Source organism: Sminthopsis crassicaudata, chromosome 2 (assembly GCF_048593235.1).
Source record: "Sminthopsis crassicaudata isolate SCR6 chromosome 2, ASM4859323v1, whole genome shotgun sequence".
NCBI classification, from domain to species: Eukaryota; Metazoa; Chordata; class Mammalia; order Dasyuromorphia; family Dasyuridae; genus Sminthopsis; species Sminthopsis crassicaudata.
Window position 1 is genome coordinate 132,575,687 of NC_133618.1, and position 6,344 is coordinate 132,582,030.

Sequence of the window (6,344 nt, forward strand, 5' to 3'; positions counted from 1 at the left end):
TGGTTTAATCAAATTACTTAAATATTTTATTGGATACCTACTATGTACTGACCTTGTGAGAAACATAGGGCACCTGCCGGGAAGCCTGGCAAGTACATAACCAATTAAGATAACAGGAGATGCTGTAAAGTCCCACACATTTACGAGCATGATAAGAGAGATCACTAGGCAGGTGCTAGTATTTGAGCTGGGTCTTGAAGGGTTATTATTTTAGCAAATAATAAGAGAGGACATTGTGGTTCGAGGGTTAATAAAGACCAGGTTGTTTGACTAACATAATGAAAAGACCAGTCAGGCAAAAAAGTATTTCACTTCAACTTAATATCTGCCCATAACAGAATAGAGATAATAGCATCCACACGAAAACAACGATATTTTTGGGTAAAATATAACAGAGACAAAGGAGAGATCTAGGGAAAATATTCTAAGAAAACTTGAGAGAATTCATTTTCAAATGAGGGAACAATTAGAGAAAGATGAATTGGTCTTTAAAAAGAACAGTTGCATTCCAGAAAAATCTTGGAATAGTGATTTGGGATTAAACAGTGATCAAGGCATAGCTAGGAATAAAATGTTCTTAATGAACTCCCATTCTTCTGAGATAGCTGTAACCACAAAAATACAAAATTTGATTTAAAAAAGAGCAAAGTGCTCAAGATCTGTTTGAAGAGGGAGAGATTATTAATGGGAGTGAGGGAGTATGTGGGAGCTGAGCCATAGCAGGATGTGGTTCCTGAGGATCAATAAAACAAGTAGGAAAGGACCACATAGTATGAGGTCCTGAATTGGGAGATGAGAAGCCCTAGGTTGCCATCATGCCTCTGACACTAGCTGTGTGACTACATAAAAGTTCCTTGGTTTCTCACCCTTTTCTTAATCTGATGATGTCAAGAATATTTAAGTATAAGGAGCAAGTGTGATCCTGTAGCAGTGGTATAGAATTCAATTAGGAGATTATTGAGACCCTGGATATCTTAGAATCAGCCGGAGTCAGGATAAGCAAAAGTCTTTATTCTTGGTATTTTGGGGTTGCTGTCAGGGAATTAGATCTAGCAATCTCCACACCTCCTTCCTCTCTCCAGCGCCAAAAGAATGATCCTCCCTGTCCTACTCCACCCCCTCATCTCTTTTCCTTCTTTGTCCACACTGCCCATCCTGCACAGAATAGTTGGGGAGGGTCATTCTCCAAGCATAAAACATTTTTCAATTTATATTTAAATCTAAGTATGGCTACATCTAGAGTTCTGCAGGCTTGTATTTGGCCAAACTTGGACTGAGTTTGACCGCTCCATATTAAGGAATTGAAAAAATACATTTCCTTCTCTTCATCATAGATTCTAGGTGAAGTGTATTGTAATTACGCTGGCAAACAATGGATATGTCAGTTTAGTGAACTGTTCATTATATTCAGCATATCAGGTCTAAAGAGGAAAATCTAGAAGGCATAAGACAAACTCTGTGGCTGCTCTGCCCAGCTCATCTGATATTTGGAGCTTAGGAAGATTTACTCCAGTCTTCTGCTAGCGGCAGAGGTGAAAGGAACCTTGAGGCTCCAATTCTATAACTTTGCAGATAGGAAATTGAAGTGATTTGTCCAAGGTCACACAGGACCCTCTGGATTCCTGGTCAAACTATATATGAATTGTATGTTCAGTTCTAGGTAACACATTTTAGGTATGATGTTGTCCAGTGGGAAATTAACCAGAGGCAGCAACCAGGATGCTTATATTCATATGCATGCACACAAATAGGTTAGGCATTAATTTTATTTTTTTAATTCATTTTTCCAAATTATCCCCTCCCTCCCTCTACTCCCCCCATGGCAGGTAATCCCATACATTTTACATGTGTTACAATATAACCTAGATACAATATATGTGTGTAAATACCATTTTCTTGTTTAGGCATTAATTTTAAAAGGAATGATCATAAAGGAAGATATTGTGACTAGCTGAATATTAAACCTGCAAAATAATATCTAGTCCTAAAAGAATCATAGATGAGTTTTTCTAATGCTTTCAATTAGTAAATCCTAAATTACATAAGATTTTCCAAATAGAGACAATTAAGTTGTACCATGGGTAAGTTAGATGAGAAAAAAAAGGAGCTCAAAAGAATATTTAAGTATAAGGAGCAAGTGTGATCCTGTAGCGGTGGTATCAAATTCAATTAGGAAATTATTGAGACCCTGGATATCTTAGAATCAGCCGGAGTCAGGATAAGTAAAATTCAAATTCAAATTTGGCCTCTGATATTAGCTGTGTGACCCTGGACAAATAAAACATTTACTTCTGTTGGGGGGTGGGTGGAATAGAAACCCTTTGGTGATTATCCGCGTAGAATAACAAGAACTGTTACCCAACACAGTATTCATTTTTAAACTTGACTAAAACAACATTAAAGATCAAAATTAGAACCGGCAAATCACTACTTCTCGGAGCCAAGATAGTGAGTACAGTAAGCAAGAAGTCACCATAACTCTCCATATTCATCTCCAAACAATTACAAAATAGCACCCCAAACAAATCCTGAAACAGCTGAACCAACAGAAAGATGGGGTGAACCAATCCTTTAACCCAAGAAGGTCAGAAGGAAAGGTTTGTCTCACTTGATTAAAAGAAAAGCACAGTCTAGGCAAGCCCCAACTCAGTAAACCAATGGGAGATCCTAACCCCCAAGGTGATGGAACAAACAGGGCAACACCAGGACACCCCATATGCCTCAAGCAAGTGATGAAATAAACAGTGAGAGAAGGGAAAAGGGCCCAGAATAGAACCTTGGGGAATGCCCACTGTTAGTGGGCTTGAAATGGATGAAGTTGTAGCAGAAAGGGCAGACGCCAGCTGAGAATTCCGTGTGCTTCAGCATAATCCTAGACAAACACCTATTCTATAGGTGAGGCAACAAAAGGGCAGATAGCAATGCTGGAACCCCACACATACATAACTCAGCACAGCTGCCAGCATCAGGAGCCCCCACATGCTGTGATGAAGCAGCTAAGGACTACAACCCCTGCACAAGAAGCCTGAGACAGTGCCCCTTCTATCTCTGGAGCAGAACTCAAATTTAAAAGGAAAAGGCAGAAAAGATGAGCAAAACAACAAAAAATTATTTGATCATAGAAAACCATTATAGTGACAGGGAAAATTAGTACACAAGTTCAGAAGAAAACAGTGTCAAAACACTTAGGACAAGACCCCAAAGAAAAATAAGAGAGGTCTCAAGCCCAGAACTCAGAAAGACCTCTGAAGCGGGCTTAAAAGTCAAATCAGAGATGGAACAAAAATTGGGAAAAGAAATGAGAGTGATACACTATGTACAAATACACTAAATACTGGATTATTTGGGGATAATTTTGCAAGGGATCATTATGACCAGAGAAGCCTTTAGCTGAGACTTGAAGGAAGCTTGGTTAGCTTAGGGGGTGGAAATGAGGAAGAGTATTCTAGTCAGTGGAAATTCTTGGAGTCTGGAGATGGAGTATCTTGTTAGAGGAACAGCAAAGAAGCTGGTTCCCTGGATTGCAGGAAAGGAGTATAAAGGGCTTTGAAAGCCAAACAGAGGCTTTCATATCTGATCCTGGAAATAATTGGGAGTCACAGGGATTTCCTGAAGGAAGAGATGATCTAGTGGGATCTGTGTTTTGGGAAGATCCATTTTGACAGTTAAGTAGAACATGGATTGGAGTGGGGATAGAATTGAGGCAGGCAGACCCATAGCAGGCTGTTACAGTAGTCCAGGTGCGAGGTGGTAAGAACCTGACGCAGTGGAGTGGCAGCAAGAGGCCTTTTCTAAGGGACATTATGGAGGCAGAAATGGAGGGGTTTGGCCATTAGTTGGACAAGGGAAATGAGAGAGAATGAAAAGTTGAGAATGATTCCTAGATTGTTAGCCTGGGTGACCGGGAGGATGGCAAGGCCCTTGACAGTAATAGGGAAGTTAGGAAGAGGAGAGGTTTTAGAAGGGAAAATGAGTTCGCTTTTGGACAAGTTGGGTTTAAGATGTCTATGGAATATATCCAGTTCCAGAAGTCTAAAAGGCAATTGGAGATCTGAGATTAGAGATCAGGAAAAAAGTTAGAGCTAGACAAGATCTGAGAATCATCTAGATAGACATAATTAAAATCAAGCAAGTGATGAAATAACCAAATGAAATAATCAGTGAGAGAAGGGAAAAGGGCCCAGAATAGAACCTTGGGGGATGCCCACTGTTGGTGGGCTTGAAATGGATGAAGTTGTAGCAAAGGATAAAGTCAGATAAGTGAGAGAGGGGAATCAGGAGAGAGCAATGTGCAGAAAACCTAGAGAGAAGAGAATATCAAGGAGAGAGTTATTAGCAGTGTCAAAAGCTCAAAAAGGATAATATAATAGCAGCTAACATTTATACAGCACTTACTATATGCCAGGCACACTGGCAGCACACTGTATGCTATACAAAGATTATCCCATTTGATTCTCACAATAATCCTATTTATATTATTCCATTTTACAGATGGGAAAATTGAGGCAAACAGAGATTAAAGGACTCACAAAGTTATCTAGTTAAGTGTCTCAGACCACACTTGAATTCAGGTCTTCCTGATTCCAGATCCAGCACTCTTGAGAAAAGTCCTTTTGATTTGGCAATTAAGAGATTATTGGTAACTTTGCCTTGGAAAGTCTTTCACTTTACCCCTTAAATTCTTACCCATTCCTTTAAGTACAATACAAACACTAACTCTCTATGCAATTTTCTCTGGTCTCCTTTGTCAGATAGAAATTTCTCCCCTCAGATCTCATTCAGCACTTTCTTCTGCATAGCTCTAATCCATCTATCCATGAACATTATAGTTAGCTATAATTTATTGTACTCTCTTTACTAGACAGTGAATAAAAAGACTCCCTAAAGGAAGTAGTGAGAGAAAGCCTGACAGGCTGAATAGACGGAAATTTCTAATCCCTACCTTTTGCCAACTCCTCACTGCCTGGTGTAAGGTGGGGGGGGGGGGGGGAGGATAAAACTTTTAGGTGAGTTTCTGAGATTAAGATCCTTGAGTACTGAGACAGTGGGGCAGTAGATAGGGTGCTTGGCCTGTCTTTCTGAGCTAATTTATCCTCACGTACTTATTGCCTGTGTGATCCCCGGCAAATCACTTTATCCTGTGGGCCTCTGTTTCCTCATCTGTCAAAAGATCTGGAGAAGAAAATGATAAACCTTTCCAGTATTTTTGCCAAGAAAACTCCCAGTGAAGGAATGAACAGTTGGATGTGACTGAAAAGCAACACCACAAGAAGCTTTCTCCCTTCTGTGAAAAGTCAGGAGTTACAAAGAACTAGGGATTCTGGGAGATCCTGAGAGACTGAGGCCAGAGGCCAAGAAAGTGGGCAGTTGAACTCCTGAATCCCAGGACAAATCTAGATTTCTGAGGTTTTTGCTCTCCTCCCCCTCAAAGACCTCAGCAGCCCAAACCAAGCATTATCCAAAGATCTTATTGAACAGAGGGGTAATATGGTCAGAGAGGAGAGAGAACATAGGAAGTCAAGACTGTCAAGACCAAACCTTGGAGGATCTACTTGGGGGCATGGCATTGATGATCTGTCATCCAGCAGAGACTGAGAACAAGCTGTCAAGATAAGCCCATGAATAGAGAGCAGTATTCAGAAAACCCCAGAGAATATAGTGTTAAAAATCATGAGAATGAACCCCCAAACCTGAAATAATTTTAGAAATTAAGTTGACAGAGGAGAGAGCCAGAAGTAGCTCCAGTCCAGGATCATTTAGGTCATGGAGGCTTCAGAGAAGGGTTCAACACAGAGCTATTTTGTTGAGAGGGCAGTTCTCAGACAAGGTCCCCTGAGATTTTTAACAGATATAACAATAAGCATAAACACTTAAATTTCTGTTGTGTGGAATCAAACTCACTATAACCTCACCTGGAGTCTTCTTGGCAGAGATGCTTAAATAGTTTGCCTTTTTTTTCTCTAGCTCATTTGACAGATGAGGAAATTGACATACAGGGTTACATAGTCAATGGTTACAAATCGATTACAAAAGACACTGCCATTATTCTTTTATTTCATCCTCACAGCCCTTGAGGGAAGTGCTATTATTATTATCCCCATTTTACAGATGAGAAGACTAAGACAAGAGAGGCTGTGATTTGTCCAAAGTCTCACAGGCACTAAATGTACGAGGCCTAATTTGAACCAAGGGCTTCCTGATTCGAGCCCCGGCTGCCTTACCCAGCAGTGGAAAGAACCAGATCCCTCACCTGTCAGCTGGCGCTTTGCGAGTTCCCCCTGGAGAAGGGCCCCCCCACTGCGCGGGGAAACGATTCTTTTACTCCTCTGCAGCTGCGTAAATGG